The sequence below is a fragment of the Orcinus orca genome, chromosome X (assembly GCF_937001465.1).
Source record: "Orcinus orca chromosome X, mOrcOrc1.1, whole genome shotgun sequence".
Taxonomy (NCBI): domain Eukaryota; kingdom Metazoa; phylum Chordata; class Mammalia; order Artiodactyla; family Delphinidae; genus Orcinus; species Orcinus orca.
This window is the reverse complement of record NC_064580.1, coordinates 19381836-19408175: the sequence shown is the minus strand read 5'-3', so window position 1 is coordinate 19408175 and position 26340 is coordinate 19381836. Positions and strand designations below refer to the sequence as shown.

At 37.5% G+C, this 26340-nt stretch overlaps 1 long non-coding RNA gene across 1 annotated transcript in view; it reads left to right on the top strand.

The window, feature by feature from the left end:
• Positions 1 to 18981, top strand: part of LOC117197863 (uncharacterized) — a 438027-nt gene extending 419046 nt beyond the window's left edge. The window contains exons 9-11 of the long non-coding RNA XR_004478768.2: positions 4044 to 4226; positions 12829 to 12934; positions 18764 to 18981. This is a non-coding gene — a long non-coding RNA (uncharacterized LOC117197863). The remainder of the gene's footprint in view (positions 1 to 4043; positions 4227 to 12828; positions 12935 to 18763) is intronic.
• The last annotated feature ends 7359 nt before the right edge of the window (positions 18982 to 26340 follow it).

The window sequence follows — 26340 nt, the reverse complement described above, 5'->3', positions numbered from 1 at the left end:
AATTTCCAGATGTGGAATTTCATACACTTAGTTGTCTTTGTCCCCACATCTTATGCTAGATATCTGCAGTTATTTTTATAATAAATGAGACAAGTTTTTTTTTTTCCTTCGCATACTAGGAAATGCCGCTCTAATCACAGTTATAGAAGTTGAAACTTTCCTCAATGCCTAGGATTATGGTTGGGTAATAGTTCACCTGCTTTATTATTTACTTCAACCTGTTTCTTCTTTTTTCTAATTTTTACTGGAAAGATTTCCAAATGCACTGAGAGTAGAGAGTACAATGAACCTTAATGGATTTATCACATAGTTTCAGTCACCATAAATATTTTTCATTTAAAGAATCTATTCCCCTTTATCTTCTCCTTTGCTATATAGCCTTTTAAACAACATCACAGAATCTACCCCCTAAATACTTCAGTTTGCATTTCCAAAAGTAAAAATACCTTTGCTTCATACTTTTAAAAGGTTCTACTGAATGTATCTTGCTCATATCAAACTGGAGTTCTATTTTTTAAAAGAGCATCATCATTCCAGAAGTTCCATTCTAGAGAGAACTGAACGTATATGTTCACCAAAATGCATGTACAAGAGTATTCACAATATTCAAAAAATTTAAAACTACCAATTTCCAACAGGAGTAGACTCTATAAATAAATTATAGTATATTCATATGACAGAACAAACTACTGCCACATGAAACAACATGAGTGAATTACACAGACACAGTGTTGAGTAAAATTAACCAGGCAAAAAATATATACTATATTACCCTATTTATATAAATTTCAAAAATAGGCAGAATCAATTCATGGTAAAAGCCTTTAGAAAAAAAATGGATCACTTTGTGAGGGAATGTTGACTGGGAGGGAGCCTTTCTGTAGTGCTGGAAATCTTTTTTACTTTTATCTGTGTGCTGGTCACACAGGTGAATGCCTATGTAAAATTTCATAGCATTTGTACCTTTTACCCTTTATTCAAGTATTACATTGTGCTTCAACAAAAAAGTAATTTTGAAAAAGGAGCAACAAGTATGCTCTAGATCAGGAGCTGGCAAAATTTTTCTCTAAGGAACCAGACAGCGAATATTTTAGACTTTGTGGGTCATAGGGTCTCTGTCACAGCTCACTACCTCTGTTATAGTGCAGATGCAGCCATAGATGATACATAAACTCATGAGTATGAGTGTGTTACGATAAAACTTTATTATGGATATCAACATTTAAATTGCATATTATTTGTGTCATGAAATATTCTTCTTTGTACTTCTTTTCAACCACTTAGAAATATAAAAACCAGTCTTAGCTCATGAGACACAAAAACAGGAAGTGGGCATTTTGGACTACGTGTGGACCACAGGCTGTAGTTTGCCAACCCCTGCTCTAGATATGCGTGTATATAAACATATCAGGAATGTATAGATGAATATCAGCATGAGAACTCGAGCAGTTCTGGAAAAGCTGGAGGCCAAGGAGACTGGACATTCACGTGTGGAAGATTTATTTCAGACTTTCTACAATTTTAGGGAAAGACAAAAAGAGCCAGTGTTCCATGCTGGTTGGTGACAGTGGTCAGTAATGGGAATGTATATTGTTATTTTCATGCTCTGATTTACCCTGAAAGTAAATAATGCTCTTGGATTGTTATCATTAGACCATGGTAAAAGCATTTAACATTTTCTTCCCTCTGTGCTTTTTATTTACCTGAAACTTTTACTGCACACAGTGGTGACAGTAGTAATTTGGGATTTCAGGGAGATGGCACTAAATGCAGGCAGCTTGTGTGTGGAATATCTCAAATGAACTTTCTTCACCACCTCATCTCCAAAACAGACTTCTTTTATGAACATGCTTTTGTTTGTGGCTTGGAGGTGTTCATGGCAGTGATGATAACAGTAAGACGTGGCGCTTATATGGTGTTTTCTCCTTTCAAAGTGCTTCTCTCTAAAAAGAACCTAAAGGGTACATTTAGGGTACGTATTTTTTTTTTTTTTAGGGTACATTTTAAGTCCATCTTCTTTTCACAGCAGTAGAAGCCACAATTTTTACTAACTGCAGAGAATCACTGTAGCCTTTTTGAAAATATGTACTTAGTTTGGTACCAGAAAACCCTGGCTTTGGCGGGCATTTTTCTTTCAGAAACTGTACATTTAGCCCTTTTAATTCTGTCTTTTCTCCTCTTACATTACACAAATTGCAACTAATTGTTATATAAATGAAAGTTAACTCACCTAACCCAGTAGTCTCTTTGTATGACTTGACTTACCTGAGTCATTACACTAACAGAAATATTGTGTATCTACTTAGTCTGGATAATTAGTTTTCCATGCTGCCAAAATTCATTTAGTTCATATATGATAAGCAATATAGGAATAAGGAGTCCTTAAGTAAGAGCTTCCTGAGGGAGCTCACCGCCTGTGGGAGAGACAGCCTTGGAGTATAGGTCCCATCTCTAGCCTTCATGGCTGGCTCCTTCTTAATACGCTCCTACAGGCGCACAGGTGCCAACCCTGACAACACTGCCTGCGCCAAGAAACGTCTGGGGTAATTCTGTGCTTTCTGGAAGTGAATTTCTCTTCTCCCTGCCACCAAATCCCTGCCACTATCAGCTTCTGGCCTTGTGACTTTAACCATCTGCTTTGATTTGACCTTTCTGACTTATAGAGTCAATTTCCTATTCAATTCTGCTATGCATCCTCCTTGCTTTCAGCCCTGATGAAGCTTCAGGGAAAAGAACTGCTCCATTAGTTCTGTACCCAAAGGACTGTGATAGCCTGGCTGACCTCTGGCCTGGGAAGAAGTTTCTGGGCATACACCACAAATAGGCCTAATATAACTGAGTTGAACAAGTGCAACAAGAGCAGAGGAATGAGCCCAACTTCCCTGTGTGGATATTGGTAATTACCTGCCCCAATTTAATAGCTTCCTCAGAGAATAAATATCCTCGTCCAGAACAGACAAAATATAGGCAATAATCATGATTTTTAGCCTCTGTTGCCAGACTCAAACATACAAGAAATTATATTTTTCCTGTACATACATAAGCAAGTAGAGTTCAAAATCTTATAGTCTGTAGTTTGCTGTTCCATTGATAACTTCATCAATTGATACATTAAATTTGTGAAATCTGGTTCCCTTAATGTATGAGTAGATGCCTGTTCTTATGCTTCAAGCTCAAGAAGTTTCCCGTTTCTGAAAAGCTGTCTTTTCTTCCATAGACACAGCGTACTTTTGATTAAGCTGAGTGGAATGGCCAAGCCAGGGAAAAAGCACGTCCAAAATGATAATAACAGTGAGGTGTTCTCTTTGTGGGACTACATCAGTTCAAGCAGGAAAATCGATGCACCTGGGGGGAGAGAACAATACTATTCCAGCATTATTAATGCCCAGGAGGCAACAAAAAGCACAGGGAGAAAAATTCACTCAACTTTGGCCATACAGAGAAAGAACAGGAGAGGTGGCTAAGCTTGCCCTCAGTCACTAAGGAGAGAATGTCCATTTGAGAGGCATTGCCAGGTTTACTTTCAGCCACTGTAGGTACTGAAAGAAAAGCCACATATTTAAAGTACTGTGGGCTTTTAAAAGTCTTGGCCATCTTTGTTTTTCATCACACTTAGTTCAGATGGAAGGCTAGGTAGTGATACTGTCCTTGCTTTCCTGGTAACAAAGCTTGAAAGATGGTGAGTTCAGGAAGGAGAAATTTGCGTCATCGAAGCCAGAAATAGACCTTGTTAAAATGAAGGATTCCACTCAGCTGTTTTGCTCACTGATTCGTGCAATTTCTGTTACACAAATCCTTAGACTTTGAAGGTCTCCCTATTCTTAAAGCTACTAACAGCAACTGCCTCGAAAGCAAATAATCCGTGTCTGGTCTCCCTGACATTAAATGTAAAATCCAGAGGGAGCTTAGAAGAACTGTGGAGGCTAATGTACAAAGTACTCCAAGAAAGGAGAAATTCTTCTTATATTTCTCTTTGTCTGAGTCAGCTATGCTACAGTAATGGTGAGTAACAAATTGACTCAAAATTCTGTGTCTTAAAACAGACCTGCAGATTGGCTATACCTCAGCTGGGCTACGATGGACTCCAAGTTCAAGGTGTCAGCCTGTAGATGTGATTCACTTCTGTTCCCACATGTCTCCACGTTCTCCTTGGACCAGTGGCTACACAGGATAGGCTGTTCTCATGGCAACCAGAGGAATGCAAGAGGCTAAACCCAGCTATGCAAGTAAGTTTATAGCCTCTGCTTATGTCACAGCTGTTAACACTTTCTTGGCTAAAATGAGTCACATGGCGTAAGCCCAAAGTTAAGAGGTGAGGAAGTCGACTCAGTTCACCATGAATCCAGGGCAAGTATGTGGATATATGAGGAAGAAAATGAAGTATTGTGAGCAGTGCCCTAGTGAAAGGGATTTTTCTCTGGTTGGAACTGGAAGATTGCTATAGTAGTAGGGAATGTTTCTCTTTTGCTTGTTCAGGAAAAAATATCTAGTTGGTCACCTGACTAGCCTCATTCCACCTATTAAGGTCAGTGGGGACTGACTGCTTTCATGGATGTTCATACAATTTAGGTAGGTGGAAAAGAGAGAGAACATTTGCTTCTATGGCCTCTAAAAAGCCTAGAGCTGTGCTGTCCAAAATGGTAGCCACTAGCCATTTGTGCCTACCGGAATTTAAATTATTTTACATGAAATAATATTGAAAATTCACCTCCTCGGTTACACGAGCTACATTTAAAGAATGCAGTAGTCACACGTGGCTTGTGGCCACCCCACTGGACAGTGCAGCTCTATCATAATACCCCATTTATTGCCTTCATAACACGTCACACTCTAAAATCATCTTATATATTTGTCCACTTACTTACTTTCTCTCTCCCCCTGTGGTAGACTGAATAATGACCCCCTAGAGATGTACACATCCTAATTCTCTGAACTTGTAAATGTTATTTTTTATGAAGAAGGGGACTTTGCAGATGTGATTGAGTTAAGGATCTTGAGTTGAGTTGGAGAGATTATCTAGATGGGCCCCAGGGTAGTCACAATGGTCCCTATAAGAGGGCGGCAGGAGGGTCAGAGTCAGACAAAGGTGATGTGGTGATGGAAGGAGAGGGAACGAGAGAGAGAAAGATTTGAAGATGTTACATTCCTGGCTTTGAAGATAGAGGGAATGGGACATGAGCATGAAGGCAACTTCTAGAAGCTAGAAAGGGCAAGGAATTAGGTACTCTCTGGAGCCTCTAAAATGAATACTGCCCGGTGGACCCATTTTAGACGTCTGACCTGCGTAACTGAAAGATAAGTTTGTGTTGTTCTAAGCCAGTAAGTTTGTGGTAACTTGTTACAACAGAAATAGGAAACTAATACACTCTCCATTAGCATGTAAGACCTATTACCATGTCTGTCTCATCCACTACTTTATCTACAGCACCAAGCATAGTGCCTCTCGAAGAGCAGGCATTCTTAATTATTTGAGAAATAATGAGTTTATGGATAAAAGGCTAACATAAACTCCAAAAGGCGCTTCTAATACAGTATACCTTCCACAATCATGTGCCACATATCCACAATCTCCACCACTGGAGATCATCATTTTTTGCATCTTCTGTCCAGAAAATCACTACTGGGAGACATTAGATCAAAACAGGAGAGCATATTGAATGAGCAGCCACCAAAATTAATTTATCAGCTAAGCAAATAGTAGAACAGATCCATGCAGAACAAACAATAGTGAAGATTTCAAAAGAGAGAGAGAGAGAGAGAGGGAGGGAGGGAGGGAGGGAGGGAGGGAGGGAGGGAGGGAGGGAGGGAGAGGGAGAAACAGAGAAAGGAAGACCAAATGCTTTGTAATAGGCACATCAATAACAATTAGCAGGTGCCTTGCACTTTGAAGCTGCAATTCACCTTCATATATTTTATCGCATTTGAACTTCAACCACTCATAGTAAGCAAGCAGGCAGATATTAATCCCATCAGCTTACAGAAACTGGGGCTCAGAGATGTTAACTGTCATACTCATTGTACTGCAACTAGAAAGTGCCTTATATTCAAATCTCATGGCTTGACACCTAGTTTTCTTTCTGCTACACTTGAAATGACATCATGTGAAGTATTGGGAAGGCAGTGGAAAAATCCAACATTTCTGTTTCAAATTCAACTTAGCATTTTTCTGCTCAAAACGTCAAGGTATCTGGCAACTTTCAAGTCAAAGAAGACAACTGCAAAGACAAGCAGGCCACCCACTGAATGGCTAAAATCACAGCCAACACAATCCTTGTCTTTGGAATCAAATACACTCACATTTCAGAACTTAGAAACACAGCCTCCATTGAAGAGCAGCCTGCCTGTAGCAGGATATTTGGAAGCAAAAAAGCGTGACTGTTTTGAACAAAATATAAAGTGTAGTACTTATTATTTAGCAAATAAATGGTTATACCTTAAATGGTTATGTAAGTTGCTACATCATAGCCTTGGTTTTGCTTCTTAGTCTGAGAAGCCTAAAATATTTACTGTCTTGCCCTTTAAGTAAAAGTTGCTCTTTAGATGAAAAGTGAGGCACAGGTACTAACAGAGAAATGTTTTTCCCTCAGCCCTGCCAGAGAAATAAGGATTGAAGGCCTACCTCAGTACCTCATTCTCTGATTTTCTGTCTACTTCTCTATGATTCAGCTCCTTCTTCCTTCATACAGAGAAAGTTTTTAATTTCCTCTCTTTGTGGAGGGGCAGAAAGCTAAAGAAGGATTTGGATTTTTTTATGGCTGTATAATGATCACTACAAACAGTTTCATAAAACAACGATCATGGTATCATCATCTCATAGTCATGGAGGTTGATTGGGCTAAGCTAGCTGGTTCTCATGAGGAGTCTCTCAGTCCAGTGGTAGCTGAGGCTAAATTTTATCCAAAGGACAAGACAGGCTCTGAGATGCCTGTCACCTGAACTGGAAGACTCAAACAGCTTAGGAATGGAACAGCTGGGACATCTGTATCTCTGTGTGGTCTCTCCAGCAAGGTGGCTTCAGGTCAGCCATGCTTCTTATGTGGTTGCTCAGTGTTCCAAAGGTATGAGTCCAGAGAAAATTGTACTGCCTTTCTGCTTTTTATAACCTAGCCTTGGTAGTCTTGTAGTATCACTGTGTTCATCTTCTACTGCTACCATGTCAAATTACCACAAATTTAGTGGTTCAAATAACACGAATTTATTATTTCAGTTTTGTAAGTCAGATGTCCAGGTATGCATGGCTGGTTCTTCTGCTCCTGGTCCCACCAGCAAAGCGTGAGAGTTCCAGTTTCTCCAAGTCCTCACCAACACATGTATTTTGTTATTATTATTATTATTTTATTGAAGTATAGTTAATTTTAAATATTGTGTTTCAAGTGTACAGCAGTAATTCAGTTATACATATATGTATCTATTCCTTTTCAAATTCTTTTCCATCATCATTATTATGATTGCTATTCTAATGGATGGGAAGTGGTATCCCACTGTAGTTTTTTTTAACATCTTTATTGGAGTATAATTGCTTTACAATGGTGTGTTAGTTTCTGCTTTATAACAAAGTGACTCTGTTATACATATACATATGTTCCCATATCTCTTTCCTCTTACGTCTCCCTCCCTCCCACCCTGCCTGTCCCACCCCTCTAGGTGGTCATAGAGCACCGAGCTGATCTCCCTGTGCTATGCGGCTGCTTCCCACTAGCTATCTGTTTTACGTTTGGTAGTGTATACATGTCCATGCCACTCTCTCACTTTGGCACAGCTTACCCTCCCCCTCCCCATATCCTCACATCCATTCTCTAGTACCATTGTAGTTTTGATTTGCAGTTCCCTAATGATTAATGATGTTGAGCATTGTTTAATGTGCTGATTTGCCATCTGTGTATCTCCTTTAGAAAAATGTCTATCCAACTCCTATGCCATTTTTTACTTGGGTCGTCTTTTTTACTTTTGAGTTATAAGTTCTTTTTATATTCTGGATACTAGACCCTTCCTTAACAGATAAATAATTTGCAAATATTTCTCTCACTGTATGGGTTGTCTTTTCACTTTCTTATTTTTCTAACTCTATTGAGATATATTTGACATAGAATATTGTGTATGTTTATAGTATAAAATGTGATGATTTGATATATGTATACATTGTGAAATGATTAATACAAAAAGGTTAGTTAACACATCTGTCACCTCACATAGTTACCAGTTTTCTGTGTGTGGTAAAGACTTTTCAGATATACTCTCTTAGCAACTTTCAAGTATACAATACAGTACTGTTAACTCTAATCATCATTCTGTACATTAGATCCCCAGAACTCATTCATTTTATAACTGGAAGTTTGGACACTTTGACCACCTTCACCCATTTCCTTTACCCATTCATCTGTTGTTGGACATTTAGGTTGTTTTCATGTCTTGGCTAGTAAATAATACTGCAGTGAACATAGGGGTGCATATATCTCTTCTACATAGTGATTTTGTTTCCTTCTTATATACACCTAGAAGTAAAATTGCTGGATAATGTGGTTCTATTTTTAATTTTTTGAAGACTCTCCATACCGTCTTCCATGCCTATTTACAATCCACCAACAGCGCGCAAGAGTTCCCTTTTCTCCACGTACTCGTCAGCATTTTTTATCTCGTCTTTTTGATAGTTACCATTATAACAGATGTGAGGTGACAGCTCATTGTGGTTTTGAGTTGCATTTCCCTGATAGTGACGGTGAGCACCTTTTCATGTACCTGTGGCCATTTAATGTCTTCTTTGGAAAAATGTCTGTCCAGGTCCTTGTCCATTTTTAATTAGATTATTTGTATTTTTGCTATTGAACTGTATGAGTACTTTCTATATTTCGGCCATTAACTCCTTACCAGAAAGATGGTTTACAAATTATTTTCTCCCACTTCGTAGGTTGCCTTTTCATTCTATTGTTTGTTTCGATGTGCAGAAGCTTTATAGTTTGATGTAGTCCCACTTGTTTGTTTTTTATTTTGTTGCCTGTGCTTTAGGTGTCGTATCTAAAAAAATCGTTGCCAAGACACATGTGAAGGAACTTTTTCCCTGTGTTTTCCTCTAGGGGTTGTATGGTTTCAGGCCTTACATTTAAGTCTTTAATCCATTTCGAGTTAATTTTTGTGCCTGGTGTAAGATAGGGGTCCAGTTTCATTCTTTTGCATGTGCGTATCCAGTTTTCCCAGTACCATTTATTGAAAAGACTATCTTTTCCCCATTGATTATTCTTGGTTCCCTTGTCAGATATTCATTGACCATATATGCATGGGTTTATTTATGGGCTCTCAATTCTGTTTCATTGGTCTGTTTTATGCCAGTATCATACTGTTGTGATTACTATAGATGTGTAGTATAGTTTGAAATCAGGAAACGTGATGGTGCCTCCAGCTTTGTTCTTCTTTCTAGGGATTGCTTTGGCTTTTCAGGGTCTTTTGTGGTTCCATATGTTATTTAAGATTCTTTTTTCCGTTTCTGTAAAATATGCTGTTGGAATTCTGATAGGGATTGCATTGAGTTTATAGATGGCTTTGGGGTAGTATGGAAATTTTAACAATATTAATTTTCTGATCCATGAACGCAGGATATCTTTCCATTTGTGTCTTCTTCAATTTATTTTGTCAAAGTCTTGTAGTTTTCAGTGTACAGAGCTTTTGCCTCCTTGGTTAAATTTATTCCCAAGTATTTATTGTTTTTTGATGCTATTGGTCTCTTCACTTTGATGCTCTCCTTTGAAGCAGAAAAGCTTTTCATTTTAATGAAGTCCAATTTGCCTATTTTCCTTTGGTTCCTTGGGTCTTGATGTCATATCTAAGAAATGGGTGCCTAACCTGAGGTTACAAAGATTGTTTTCTTCTAAGATTTTTATAATTTAGCTCTTACATTTAAGTCTTTGATCCATTCGAGTTAATTTTTATATGTGACGTGAAGTAGGGATCCAAGTTCATTCTTTTGCCTGTAGATATCCAGTGATTCCATTATAGATATTGATATTCCACATTGATTACGTTATTAATGAAAAAACTATTCTTTCCCCCGTTGAACGGTCTTGGTACCCTTGTCAAAAATCACTTGACTATAGATGTATGGGTTTATTTCTGGGTTTCATTAATCTGTGTCTATCTTTATGCCAGAACTACAACTGTCTTTAACAAGAGAAAAACAGAAGTTTTTTAACATGAGAAACTAAAAAAGGTGGTTAGAACTTGGGCTTATATTGCATCTTTACAAAAGAACAAAAAATTTTTATAGAAGAGACAAGAGGTTTCTAGGGTGGCAAATTGTAGGACGGTGAATATATGGGGGAGCTAGTGGAAGTTAAGGGCTAGTTAGGAAAGTTATATAGTTTTTTTCTGATCCCATCTCTGGGCTGATAAGGGTCTTGAGCTGTCTCCTGTGATTAACTTCTGTGCTTCCTGGTTAGAAGGGACGGGGGACACCTTTACAAATTTGTGTCTAGCTTTTAGGCAAATGGTGGGAGACAGAAAGCTTTTCTTCGTATATGCTTCTTCTCAATAACATTCAGCTCACCATTAATCTTATGCCAAAGTGGCATGTTTTGTGGTGGCATTCTGCTACTCTTTATGGCTCTACTTCAGAGTTAATGGGCTAGTTTTTAGTAACTATACTGTGGCGATAATGTCCTTGGTTTTACGAAACAAATGCCGATCTCTTTTAGTGTGACTTATGCAGCTTATTCTCAAACAGTACAGAAAACAATTATATATTTGGGGGACCTGGATGAAGGTCATTGGAATTTTTAATTTGCAGTTTCATTGAGGTATAATTACAGTAAAACACTGTGTGAGTTTAAGGCGTATAACATATTGACTTGATATATTTATATATAACAAATTGATTACCACCATAGCATTAGATAACAACTCCATTCCATCACATAATTACCATTTCTTTTTGTGTGTGTGGTAAGAACATTATTTCTACTCTTTTAGCAACTTCAAGTACATAATACAGTATTACTAGCTACAATCACCAAACTGTATATTAGATACCCCCCAACGTGCTAATCTTATAATTGGAAGTTTGTACCCTTTGACTATTTTCTCCCATTTCCCCTACTCCCCATAATCATTACTCTACTCTGTTTCTCTATGGTCAGCTTTTTTAGGTTCCACATATAAGTGATGTCATAGAGTATTTTTCTCTGACTTATTTCACTTAGTATAATGCCCTCAAAGTTCATTTTAGTTATTGCAGACAGGAGGATTTCTTTCTTTATCATTGTTGAATAATTTGCTATCGTGTGTGTGTGCCAGCCATATTTTCTTTACCCACGTATCCATTAATTGACATGAAGTTTTTTTTCCATATCTTAGGTATATCTGAATGATGCTTCAGGAGCATGGATGTGCAGATATCTCTTTAAGATCCAGATTTCAATTCCTTTGAATATATACCCAGAAGTAGGATTGCTGGATCAATTTGTAATAATCTGAGAAACTGCCATAGTATTTTCTCTGGTGGCTGTGCCAATTTGCATTCCCACCTACAGTCACAGGTTACCTTTTCACCAGACTCTTGCCAACAGTTTATCTTTTTGATGATAGCCATTTTAACAGATATGAGATGATATCTCATTGTAGTTTTGATTTGCATTTTCCTAATTAGTGGCATTGAGCACGTTTTTATCGAAAGCTATCCATTCAGTTCCTATGCCCATTTTGGAATTGGGGTGTTTTTTTTGGGGGGGGGGCAGGGGCTATTGAATTGTGTGAGTTCTCTATATATATTGGATATTAACCCCCAAGTATTTTCTCCCACTCTTTAGGTTTCCTTTTCATTTTTGTGCTGTGCAGATGCTTTTTAGACTGATGTAGTCACACTTAGTATTTCTGCCTGTGTTGCTTGTGCTTTTGGTGTCATATCCGGGAAATTGCTGCAAAGATCAACGTCAAGGAGATTTCCTTCTGTTTTCCCCTAGGAGCTTTACATTTTCATGTCTTCCATTTGAACCTTGAATCCATCCTGAGGCTGTTTTTTTGACTGGTGTAAGATAGGGGTGTAATTTCATTCTTCTGTATTTACTTATCCAGTTTTCTCAACACCATTTATTGCAGAGACTATCATTTCCTCATTGAGTATTCTTGGCTCCCTTGCCAAATATTAGTTGACCATATATATGCAAGGGTTTCTGGGCTGTACATTGTGTTCCATTGGTCTGTGTATGTATTTTTATGCCAGTGCCCTACTGTTCCCATTAGTAGAGCTTTGTAGTACAGTTTGAAATCAGGAAGTGGGATGCCTCTGGCTTCTTCCTCAGTATTATTTTGGCTATTAATGGTCTTTTGTGGCTCCATATGAAATTTAGGGTTTTTTTTGCTATCTGTGAAAATTGCTATTGGGATTTTGATAAGGATTGCATTGAATTCTGTAGATGGCCTTGGGTAATATACACATTTAAACAATATTTTTCCAATCCATGAACAGGGGGCATTTTTCCTTTTGTTTGTGTCTTCAATTTATTTCACCAAAGTCTTATAGCTTTCATTTTACAGATCTTTGACCTCCTTTGTTAGATCTATTCATATGAATTCTGCATTTTTTAATCCCCTGAACCCCATGAATTATATTTTTTAACGCTATTGTGAATGGGATTGTTTCATTTCTTGTTAGTGTATAGAAACCCAACTGTTTTCTGTATGTTGATTTTGCTTCCTGCAACTTTAGTTCCAGTAGTTTTTTGGTAAGGTCGTTAGTATTTTCTGTATATATTTTCTGTATATAAGATCATATTATCTAGAAACAAAGACAGCTTGACCTCTTCCTTTCCTGTTTTAATGGTTTTTATTTCTTTTTCTTGACAGATTTCTCTGTCTAGTACTTCCAGTACTATGTTGAAAAGTGGTGAGAGTGGACATCCTTGCCTTGTTCCTGATCTTAGAGGAAAAGCTCTCAAGCTTTCACCATTAAGTAAGTAAACTTTCACCATTAAGTAACTTTCACCATTAAGTAAGTATGATGTTGGTGTGGGTTTGTCACATATGGCCTTTATTTTGTAGAGGTATTTTGCTTCTATACCCAATTTGTTGACTGTTTTAATCGTGAGCCAATACTGAATATCATCTAATGCTTTTTCTGCATCTACTGATCGTGATCATGTGATTTTTACCTTTCATTCCATTAATATGGTGTATCATGCCTACTGATTTGCATATGTTGAGCCATCCTTGTATCCCAAGGGTAAGTCCTAGTTGATCCATTGGTATATGATCAGTTTAATGAGCTGTTCAATTTGGTTTGTTAATATTTGGTGAGAATTTTTGGTTCTATATTCATCAGGGATATTGGCCTGTAATCTTATTTTCTTGTGTCTTTGTCTGGCTTTGGTATCAGGGTAATGCTGACCTTGTAAAATGAGTTGGGGAATGTTCCCTCCTCTTCAGTTTTTTGGAAGAGTTAGAGAAGTATTGGTGTTTGTTAATTCTTTGGTAGAGTTCAGCAGAGAAGCAGTCTGGTCCTGGCTTTTGTTTGTTGGGAGGTTTTTGATTACTGATTCAGTCTTCTTACGTGTTACTGGTATGTTCAGATTTTCTGTTTCTTCATGATTCAGTCTTGGTATGTTTTTAGGAATTTATCTGTTTCTTCTATTACAGCTGTCTTTATTGTAGGTTTGTAGTTAGATGTGAAATCGTGAATTCCGAGGCCTCCACCAACATCCTTCCTTCTCTTTCAAGATTGTTTGTTTTTAGCTCATCTAGGCCTCTTACATTTCCTTGTGAATTTCAAGATCAACTTGACAATTTCTGCAAAAAACAAAAAAAATGACAGTTGGACTTTTGATTGATAGGTATTGAATCTATAGGTCAATTTGGGGAGTATTGCCATCTGCACAATATTAAGTTTCCCATACCATGAAATTGATAAGGCTTTTTAAGCCATAGTTCTAAGGGGTGCTGCTGAACTATTTATTTAGGCCTCCAGAATCTTGACTATCATCACAAATTGGGGTCCTTTTTTTTTCCATACCTACTTCCATATTCTGTCTGTTGCTGCAAATGTAGGGTTTAATAACGTAGTGGCTTCTTAAGCAATGGGGAACGTAAAATCTAAAATTAACTCTGAGATACTGGTGTTGGGAATGCAAAATAGTATGATCACTATGGAGGGGAATTTGGCAATACCTATAAAAATTTACAAAATACTGTGGGACATTCCCACACACACACCAGAGGCTAGGCCAGCAAGCTTGCTCTCTGTCTCTCTCTTCCTTTAACTGAGGAAGTAGTTTTTGAGAGTCCCAATATTATGAAGAAGTGTGTATGTATCTTTCAGTTCCAACTGCCATGTCATACAAGCCTACAAGCCTTGTCTCCTATCCTCCAGAAGGCATTAAAAGCCAATTTGCTGACTTACAAAGATCGGCGTTCATCCCATCTTCATCCAGAGCCCCTCAGCCTCAGTTCAGGTACTTAGACTCTGTTTTTCACTTTTCTTCTGGATTTTTCCCCTTGAGAATTTCCCCTAATTTCTTACAAGCTCAACTATCCATTTAAAAAGATATCACCTCCCCCTTTCTCAGAACCGTTTCTAAGTACTTTATTTATTTATATAGTAGGATGATTGTATTGGATCGCAGATGTAAGTACAATAAATAAATCTGGTTGACAGACTATCCTCCCTGAGTTACCTTTTATCTCCTGTTTTTTCCGTATACAAATCATTTTTCCACCACACTAAATTGTAATGAAGAAGACCTCTTGCCTAACAAGGAGGTCACTGAATTGGTCACTAACCCCACCCACGGGAACCTTGATTGGCTGCTTAAGGAGTGTTCTTCCCACCCATAATTATATATTGTAGTTACCAGACAAGCCAGATGGCCCCCTGGGGAACATCCCCTCCCCGACAGAGGAAACAGATAACCAGAATTTCTCCCAGGCTCTCCTACAAACGATCAGGAATGGCTCAGCTAGAGGCCAACGTTCAGAAGCTGACAGAAGCAGCAGTAGAGACTTTTCCCCATGAGCTGCATTGGTCCTAGGTTGAATTGTGTATTCAGAAAAAAGGACAGCACTTGAAGTCCTTTGTTGAATGCTCTGTACAGACTTTAGAAAGGTATAATGTATTAAACCCTGAAGCTCCACTTAAGAAACCCAGCACTTTAGAAATATTTAAATGGTAATTACCCTAGACCTCTAGTAATAGGCAAATATACCCCCACAACTCCCAGGAGAAAACGTGGCTACTTTGTGCTTTTGTGATGTAGATTTTCTACCCCATCTTCTCTAGGACCTAAGATCTATTCTTTGAAATGCAAAGGAGGTGTTTTGAAATTTGGCGAAGATTTTGAAAAATCTTAGGTGTTTTCTCCACATATATTAGTAAGGGGGTAAACTTATTATTCCAACTTCCAGAAACAGTTTGGATCCAACTGTTCTTTTATAAACAAGTGAGTTTTGTATTATTGTACCTGAGTCATGGCTAAAATTTTAGAATGACAGCTATAAGGTCTGTGTTTGCATCTGTGTGTTTATGTATGTCTGTTGTAGGCGTGTGATATTTTTCTACCTTCTGACGGTACTGCCAAAATTAATTTGTAAAAGAGCTCTGTTTAAAAGGGGAAAAACATAAGCGCTTACTTGAATTAAGTTTTCTTAAGCTCTGAGAAATACAGAAACTAACCCAAATGTTTTTCAAGTTAACGCCTTAAGTTTGTTGGTTTAATTAAAATAGGAGGTCTTCAGAATTATCAGCATTAAATATGGTTTTTTCCTCCTAAGTTTACTAGTCGTAAGGTCGTGTTTTATCTGCTACAAACTGTCAACAAGAGAAATATAGCTTAAGATGACGGCTAGCTAGCTAATGTCTTGTGAAATTTTATTGAGTAATCTAAACATAATTGTTAGGAGCAAGTGATTTATTAGATACATGTAGGTTACAGTATATCTAGTTTAAAAGTTTCCCAAATCTTTTCAGTAACTTCCAGTTTTGCTGAGTTAATTGATGGAAATTCACTGAATATCTAGATCATTTCCAAATAAGATAAAATATTGAACATTGAACATAGGTTTACCTATTTTGGTTTCTTGTTACAGAGGAAGTAAAGACACTGGTCTGTTCTTGTGCCAGATTGAAAAATTGTACTGTATAAAAGGTAGATGTTGCTAAAAATTATGAAATGTATTCATAAATTTCCCAATCTAAAGAATGCTGGTGTAACAGTTCACAATGGCTTACTACTTAGTTTTCACGAGAAATTAAGGCCTCTAAGAATTCTAGTTAATATGTAATTAAAACTACTAGAAATAATAAGGGAAACAATTTTATATACAAGGAAAGTAGTATTGTTTGGGGCTAAGCAAAGGTACAAGTTATGGAGATGCATTTTTGTTAAGGGAAATGAAAGTAACTTTGTCCTCAAGTAAAGCTGGTTGTTTCAGAACGGGAAAGAGGAGAATGAAGGACAGACTCAGTGGATGTGGGCACTTGTGAGGAAAGGAGAATAAAGGACAGACTCAGTGGATGTGGGCACTTGTGAGGAAAGAATTTTACCTTGTGTAGTCAAGCTGGATAAAATTGAATTGTTATCATAAGGCTTTTAAAAATAAGTTTTAATATCAATAGTATACTTATATAAAACTAAAACTTAATTTTCTTCCATCTAGTAAATGGAAAAAGTTTTCTTAGACTTTTGGTGTGCTCTTGATAAAGAGATTGTAAGGGTTTTGCTCTGCCTAGAAAGCAAAGATTTTGTGTCTTACCGAACTAATTTCCTGTGCTCCATGTTGTCTTAATCAGGCCTTTGATTACTGAAGAAAACTGAATCTTCTTAATATTAAATGAGCTAAGTTTTGCCCACAACTATGTAACCTTCTATATTTGCCTTTAAAATATTTTGTTACTTTAACTAGATGAAGTGTTTTTTCATAATGATCTGTGATCCTATTTAGTCAAGTGTCCAGAAACTTTTGATATGTTTGACAAACTTTCAAAATCAAATTCTACATTAAATCTTTTTGAGCTGGAAGTAACTTTGGGACCTGCCAGAGGGCCCTTGGAATACCTCAAAAGATTTGTTCTCTCTACTTATGAAAGAGAGATACTAATTAGGCTTAATTGAGGTGTTAATTACATGGGAAGCATTGTCAAGTATATGAAGTGACACTAAGCCTTCTTTATGTTGCATTTGTCCAGAATTTGTGTGAAGTTCCTGAAATCTGATAATGCTATTGCTTTTAATTCTAGTTATCATCTTAAAATGTATGTCACAGAAATAACCAAATTTCCTTGTCAATCTCTCATATCTTTAACCACGGCCATTTTAAAGTCCTTTGTCATTTACAGACAGCTGTTGTTTTACTCTGATGCTTTTGCAGAAGTGTTTCATCTTCAGAGAGATTCATGGAAATGACTCTGATAAGTCAAGAATTAATTATGTGGGACTGAGTGGACTGATGAGGAAGATTATATAATTTTATGCCTTTTTCTTTAAAAAAACATGGTTATGTCTTCTTTGTCCAGACGTAAGGAACTCTCTTCTGTTAAGCCATCTATGACTTACAGCTATTGGGTAGAGTATACCTTTGTGAACAAAGATGAAACAATTACAGTTTTCTCCCTACCTGATCCCTCCAGAATTTAGAAACTGTTTGTTAGTGAATATTCTTATTTTCATGGCAATACTGTTATTTGCATATGTTCACTATGGTTACATTACCAAGGCTTTGACTGGCAGGTCATATTTGAGAATAATGTGCGTAGACTCAGATATGACCCGAGAGCTTTAAGGAAGGAAGGGTGACTTTATGCAGCCCATAAAGCCCCCTGTAAAACAGGGTTCCTAGCAGCCTAACCAGGTGAGTAAGGAAGGACACTTCCTGGCAGATGCAGGAACCTCAGGATATTTGGGGGACCCTGGCGGAGAAAAACCGTTTCAGTAGAAACTATAATACACACTTGTGGTTATCAGATTCTGTTAACCACATTCTGAGATTTTGTTATATACATGTAAACTGGACCGGATCCTGAGTTCTTCTCGTTTCCTCCAGTATCTGACTACACCTCTCCAAACTAACATTTCCAGTTTTCTCCTCCCCTTTTGACTTGGAATCACTGAGAACAAAAGCTGCCCTTTCCCACAAAACCCTGCAAACTGAACGTGAACAACTTGATGTAAACTTCAGAGAAATCACCATGACAGCTCATTTACACAATCTTTGTGCCTGCTGCTGCGTGGGCCACTCAGAACACCCGCCAACATCATCAGAAACATTCAAACCGCAAAAGGCGCTTCAACCCCAACCTCTAGATATCTTCTCTTGTCGACTGCCTGCCCTTAGGACTCGGTCTGTGTTTTCAGTGTGCTCCAGCTATTAACCTTTGTTTTTCTTTCGTTTCCATAGAAACGCCTTCCTTAGTAAATACCTGATCGCTCATACCATTTAGGCCTAACTTTAGGAGCCCACCTAAATCACCGCCTCCTAAAATGAGATGCACTGTTTAACTGAACGGACCTTTGCTCAAGATTAAGAGACTGGTTCAGTAAGATCTGGAGCAATCGATCAACTTAGCTTCTGGGCTATGACTGTGAAACTTCTTGGGGAAGTTTCAAAGGCAGGGCTGAAAGGGAGTAGAATTGGTCACCCTAAAATATGCCTCTTCTGCATAAGGATTATTTTAGGCTGTTTTTTAAAGAAAAGGAACCGCAGACACAGGAAAAGCTTTGAAAACCAAGCAGAAGTTACCCTTTTGTAAATAAGAAACTTACATTTACGAGGGAAATCTTCATTTATTTGTAAGGGTGTCGCCTCTGTACCCGGAAGAGGAGGATGACTCAATCTCTAACCAGTAGAGCTGTACAGCAACTTAAATCTCCATTACAACTGGAAAAAAAAGGCAGAGAAGAAAATTAGATCTACGGAACCATTTCAATTAGGTAAAAATATGCTTAGAAAAAAGTGTGGATAGACCTGTGACAAAATGTTAACAATGTTTGTTTGCCTTTTTGGCTGGTAGGATTATGGATATTTTTCTTTTTTGTACTTTTTTTAGTTACTATAAATTTATTTTGTGATCAGAAAATACCTAATAAGCTATTTTTTAACCCAAGGGCATCCACACCTTTCCCTCTCTTATACACTACAGGAATATGAAACATTTCATTTTGATCTGACCCTTGATTCTGACTCTTTTGACAAAATGCTGCAGAGTTATTATGACAGACATGAGAATAGTTTACAGAGCTTTATCATATTTAGGCTGCCCAACTGGTTAGCAACACTTCAGCGGTACTTCAGTCTTCTGGCAAATGTCACCACTGCACAGCACAGTGGGATCCCATCAACTCTACTCACTTGAAAGCACCTGACCAAAATTAAAAAGTTGTCTTATTAATAAAAAGCGACGACTGATTGATATACTGCAAAAGCAAATCATGTTGATCCCAAATCTTTCTTACAGTGTTAATTCACTGACCATTCCCTAGTGTCACTATTATTCCTAGGGAAAATGTGGTCCCTGAGTTGCAACAGCTTCTTTTTAGAAGCCTTGCACCTCACATTACCAGATCTACGCAGAAGTGGTATATTTAATGCTCTCTAATGCCCTGAGCTCCTTATTGCAAATCTGGAACCATATATCCCACTGATAACTATATTATCACAAAATCTGGAAAGAAAATGCTTTTCAAATTTCAAGCAGTCTTTCTAGCTGAAAACCCAGTGAAAGTTGAGAGATTTTTTTGAAGACCTCGTCATCATTTTCTTTGCTTCTTTCAAGGTAACAGAATTTTCAAACTATCACCCTTACATTTTCAAAAGGTTTCATTTCAAGCTGTTTTAGGTTTGCAACAGTCTTACAAAAGCATTGCAGGGCTCCCCTTGGTTGAATATGCAAATTGTGGTTCACTTTAGATATTCAGACTCAACAGTGGGCTTCAATATGCTACTTAGGGGTGGAAAAATGCATGTGTATTATTTTGTTTTACTTTTGGCCCAGGCAGGTATGAATGGGGGAGTCAGGTGGCATGGCCACGAATAGGACAGTTTCATTTTGTTTTGGATTCTTAAACAAAGCTATTTGGAAACATAAGCTTGAACCAACCACGTCTCTAGGGAAGTCCTACAAAAAAATGAATTCATTTTGAATCCAAACCTCAAGGACAAAAATTCATGAAATTGAAAAACGGAATCTTGCCTTCAGCCCCTTAGGAAACCTCAGTAAGAAATTTAAAAGGGAAACAATGGACCTTCTCCATGACTGAGCAGGATAATATGCCTTTTCTCTCCATGACTGAGCAGGATAATATGCCTTTTCTCTTTGGATGATCTGAATTAGAGGAATGGTACCTTGCAGCTGATTGGCTCACTTTGCAATCCCAAAACTTGGTTTCCTATTGAGTTTACATAAATTGAATAAGTAAGTTCCGTGAAAAATGGTCTCTGTGATGACTGGTCATAACTGCACTATGTTTGCGTGACAATGTTTCGCTCGCCATTTTATCACCTGTGGCTAGCACAAGACCTGGCACAGAGAAGGCCTTCAGTAAATACTTGTGAAGTAAAGGAAACTCTGGTTGCCTTAGATTAAAACAGAAGTTAGCCTGAAGGCACCAAGATGGAGATAATCAGAACTGCACTGACACAAAGCATGAGTAAGAATCACAAAGGAAACCAATTCTAACATTCTAGAGAAAAGTCATCCCCTGAAATTGGAAAAGTACTACCACCAATGGCACCAGCTGCAGGTAAACCATTTAGCTTTGTTTTAGTTCCCTCATTTGAAAAATGAGGATGTTCTACGTCTAAAGTGTTCTGAGTTTCTTCTAAACCTCTCGGCCTTCCCTATGTCCCAAAACTTATTTGAGACAACTGAAGTGATTCTTTTGGTCAGTTTCCTCTCCTAGGATCAAGCTACTACTGTCTTTTCTGAAGAGCACTTCTGTGTTCTCTTTAACTGTCCTTCACATACAAGACTCTCGACTCCTCCTAAGTAGGTTATGATGCAAACCTCAAGTTGGCTGCACACTTCTTTTTTTTGCCTTTTCTGCCCTTATCTTCGTCTCTCTTCCATAGCAGTGAAACGTACTTGCAAGGCTGCTTCCCAAGACTGAGACCAAAGTCTGTGGTGATACGTGGAATAAAGCCTCAGAGAATTTTAATTCAGATCATTGACCTTACCAACCTGGTGTTTTAACAACTCACAAACCTTGGCCTATCTCAGTCAGTAGCTTAAACGTATTAACTCTAACATAGCCTTAAAGATGATGATTACATCCTTTCAAACCCCAAGATCTAAACAGAAAAAAATTTAGAAATCTCATAGAACAGACTAGTGGCCTTTCAAGCTAAACTTAGAGTCTATTTGTGACTAATCTAGGGCCTGACCTGTACAGGTGTATCAGATACGTTTATTACCTTCCAGAGAGAAATAATTAGTAGCAGTCATCTCCTGTTTTTGTTTCCTTATCTGTGACTTTTTCCCTTTCTACTTTGCTTTTTCATAACTTTATCTTTTCCTCACATACAAATTTAGATACTGCATGAAAGAACTCTCTGACGACAGCCATTAAGAAATCCAGGAGTGGAATAGAGTACAGCATACAGAAATGTATTTTATATGGTAAGAAATTATGTGTGTTTCCAAAACTAATGGTTGTATTTGTTCAGAGATACGATGACACAGGATGACTGTAGCAGAAAGTGGAGACAAGATGAGTGGAATCAAAGACCAATTAATCAGAATGCTTCTGGAATGGGATCTACCAAATAATTTACTTTCCTGGTCAACAGTAATTAAATTTGTAGATTCTTAAAAGAATTCTTGTTATTTATTTGATCCTCACAACTACTCAGGAAGGCAAACCAAGTGTTAAGTATTATCCCAGTATCACAAATGACAAGACTAAGGCTGAGAGAGACTCAGTTATTTGTCTAAGATTACACAACCAGGAACTGATTTTCAGATCTAACTGAAAATGCCATAGCCTTTTCAGTATACTGTATAACATCTGATTGATTAGCCAAAAATTAACCTAGACCACCTTTTTAAAACTCCTGTTAAAAATTATTCTAAAGCATTTTCATACACTTGCCTCACGAAACAAGGTATGCTAAACGTAGTAAATCATTTTGATAATATAAATACAGAAAAGACTGATTTGATCATGATTTTAAAAACAGCCCAGACACAGAAAACAAACTTATGGTTACCAAAGGGGAAAGGGGGGGGGGGGGCAGATAAATTAGGGGTTTGGGATTAACACATACATACTACTATCTATAAAATAGATAACCAACAAGGACCTACTTATAGCACAGGGAACTATAGTCAATATTTTGTAATAAACGCAAAGGGAAAAAGAATCTGAACAAGATTTTTTATATATATATATATATATATATATATATATATATAACTGCATCACTTTGCTGTATACCTGAAACTAACACAACATTGTACATCAATTTCTACTTCAATAAAATAGCCCAGTTATTGTTATACATTAGATTCATTTTGATATTAATTGCAAGGAACCACGGAATGGAAAAAGGGTGCTGACTTTTCAGTGCAGGTGTACCTCAAAACATCCAAATGTTTGCTTCAACAACCTTTGCACACATTATAAAAATTTAACTCACATTTTAATTACATCAGGAACTCCTGTAACATAGAGATTATTTTTAAATGTGCATAATCTGATTATCCATTTTGAAGGCTGGCACCAACATTGGCAAGACAGTTGTACCTCACTGCTGAAAATTAGTGCCGAAACTTAGTTTTCGTCATCTGGCCTTAACAAAATAGCTATACGCAAAGAAAATACACACATATTCAAATACAGACATATTTTGAAAACAAAAAAACCCCACTAATTGGAGAACTAGAAAGATTCAGGGAAAATGAAAGCAGAGTCAGAATTCTAACTTTAGATGAATATTTGGACCATTAGTCTCGTTCATACCTGAGATCCTAAGATCAGTGAATCACATCTAAGTATCACTATTCTCTTTACTAGTTACTTTGATTTCTTGCTAAATGACCTTCCGTAACTACCCTTACTGAATAATGCCTACATACCATGGGCTGGAATTCAGGGCCATTCAAACACTCATCTCAACAACCTTTGCACCCTTTTCAATCTCTTCCCGCAAACACTATCAGTGATGTGGGAAACCATCTCTCAAGAGTTTAAGAAACAAAGCCATGATTTGTAATGTTTGCCAATTTTCATGTTGCTACTGCTCCCACTGTGACCAATTTCAAGCTACCAAAGATTTTAAAACTGGCTCGAAAGAGTCCTGAATATTTAACAATTGGCTCTACCTACCCTGTAGGAGTTGATCCAGCTCAAGCGCGCCCCTGACTCATCCCATATTCCAATCAGATGAATTTAGTGCAGCTCTATGAATATGCCTTTCTATTCTCTGTAATGATATGCCTCCATATATAGTAAAGTGAACCCCATTTCTTTTCATGTCAAATTCCTAGCCACTCTTAATTTTCAACCTAAATGCTACTTCCTTCTCAGTTTGCTGATTTTATCTCTACACCTCATTGACCTTAACACATTGACTTCAAAGTTTTTTGTTGTACGCATCATAATTACCTAGTCAACAGAGGACAGACCTATTTCTTTTTGATATCACTGGCAGCTGATTCTTAGATTCTTGGTTTGGTAGGGGGCTAACTGGGAAGCGGTTCTTCAGTGACATGTAAGGCAATGAATAAATAAGTAGAGTCCATAAGAGTGTATTTGAGGCCGCAAATTAAGATTAGTTTAAATATACATTCACTTGAAAACAATCCTTAAAAGTCACACTCATGAAATAAACAGTTTAGTAGTTAATACTATTAGCTTTGCCGTAAGATTGCCTAGGGTTCAAATACTGTCTCTATCACTTACTAGCTGGTGTTATTGGGCAAGTTATCTAACATCTCCAAGCCTCACTTTCCTCGTTTATAAATTGGACATAATAATAATACCTGTCTCATCAGGTTATTTTGAGTACTCTGTAGAATAATATATGTAAAGTACTTAAAACAGTGCCTGACATATATGAAGCATTCATTACACATTTATTATTAATAGTAAGAGTAGTAATAACAGTAGTAGAAAATAGTGCCTATCACCTAAAAATAAATCTCAAAAATTGTGTTAAAGGAAATAGGAAAAGGGAGGAAGAGATGACTATTTATAGTAATGACAAACACAGGATTTGCTGCAACCTAGGCCTTAAACTGAGCCAAACACTAACTTTCAAAATCCTAATAGCCCCTCTTCTGTCCCACTTTTTCCTTAGCAAATAAGTCAATCGTTCTCCCCATATCCTGCTTCACAGCTCCAGGGTAGTGCCCCACTGTAGAATACCAAAGCCATAATCATGCTTCCAATGTCCACTTGCTAAAAACAAATTTTAAGATCAGCTTTTGGAAACCCCTTCTAAGCCTGCAGCATTCACTTATCTATGGCACAGATGGCCCCAACTCACATTAGCCTCAACAGACTCATTAAGTGTCCCCCTCAAATGCTAGACAGATGAACCCTGAAGGACATGGAACTGCTGACATTTCTTTTAAACATATGACATTTTAAAAGGATTCTGGGTTATCCACTTATTCCACATTGGATAAATATGCTGCCTCCACCGTACATCCTGATGGGTAAGAAGGAAATGAGTAAGAGGAAAACTCTTTGTTCATAACCAGGAAAGAGTAAGAAAATATCCAGGCACTTTTTATCTAAAGAGAGTGCATCTGCCTTTTCGATTCACTTTGGACATTGATGAAAATACTAAAGGAAGAAAGTTACAACTCACTGACCCTTAGCAGAAAGGTGAAAAAGCGCTAAAAAATTCTAGGGCATCTCTTTGTCAATACGTATAGGAGAAATTGGGGCATGTTAGAGAAACAGTCGGACATTATACTCCAACTTGGGACTTTCACATTTTTCACATCAGTAATTCCCCAGATGAGTATTTTTAATGCCCATCTCAGAGTGGCATCTAATCTCTCACTAAAATTCATAATCTTGACAAAGAGAAAGTGTTTGATTGTATTGAAATCTCTTTCCCTAGAAGTATCAACCACCTATCTTTTCAAAGAAGTATCAACCAGCTATCTATCATTGGCATGGCCAAACTTGAATTCAGATTGAGCCTGGGCTTTCTCTTTGCTTGGCCTTCCAGAGGAGCCAGCCACTACATTGCTGCTTCCTTCTTGTGTTCCCGGAGCTATTTGATCTCTTGATCCTTGTCTGTTGATTACGTGCTTCCACATCTGAATTTTCAAAAGAACACTGAAAACACAATATGCACTGAAGCTTATATGTTGTAGGTACTTTGCTCAGTGAAATGGAGTAAGGTTTCCTTATTATACGAGGAGACTCTGAGATCCTCTGAAATATCGAGAGAACAGTCTGGTAGCCCTTTTAAGCGCCAAGCTCTCCAGCATTTCCAGTGATTGCCATGGCCATAGGTGGAAGAAAGTTAGAAAATCTTATACCATTCCAGTGTTATAATTTCTAGCATATATACTCTTTCCCCATAGAAAAACATCATCAGCATTTATATGGTGTAAGAACACAGAGCTGAAATTTCTATGCTAGTTGAAGAAAACCACTGAAAAGCTAAACTGCTCTACAGCAATCCGAATATGTTGATTCTCAGTTATTACAGTTCCCCACATAACATCCGTGAATCTCAAAACTTAACGACATTCATATAGGGGTTACGTGGAATTCACTTGGTGACAATTCACTGAGCTCTATGCTCTTCTACATGCATGTTACAGTACACTGCAATAAAAATCTATTAACATAGTAAAACTAAAAGAAGGAAATTTGAAAAAATTTTATGACTACTAACAATAGTTTGAATGCTATTATACTCAAACAGTAATATATTAATAAATCCTAGATTAAAATTTTTCTAATTTAAATGGGAAGACATGTTATCTAAAAAAGAAAATTAAGACAATAGGAAAAAGAGTGGGCGGTAATAAAGTGAGGACCAAAAGTTTAGAAATATGGTCTGTTTTACAACTAAAGAAAATAAATTCCATGTAGAAATTTATGAGGAAGAATGATTCCAAAATATAGAATTTTATCACTCACCCAGCCACGTCATTTTACAGACGAGGAAACTGAGGATGGAGAGAAGCCACTTGCTCAGGCTCACCCAGCTGCTCAGCAGCAATGTAGAAACTAGAACCTAAGCCTCCTCAGGCCTCCTCCTTTGTATAGTTGAGAACAATAGGCTCCACGTTGCCACGTGACCTTACAACAAAATAATAGATCTGCTAACATGGAAGGTTAGGGTGCAGGTAGATGGCTGCTTTGCAGATTGCAAGGCCCCAGCCTCTGGGAATGTTCCAGTAGT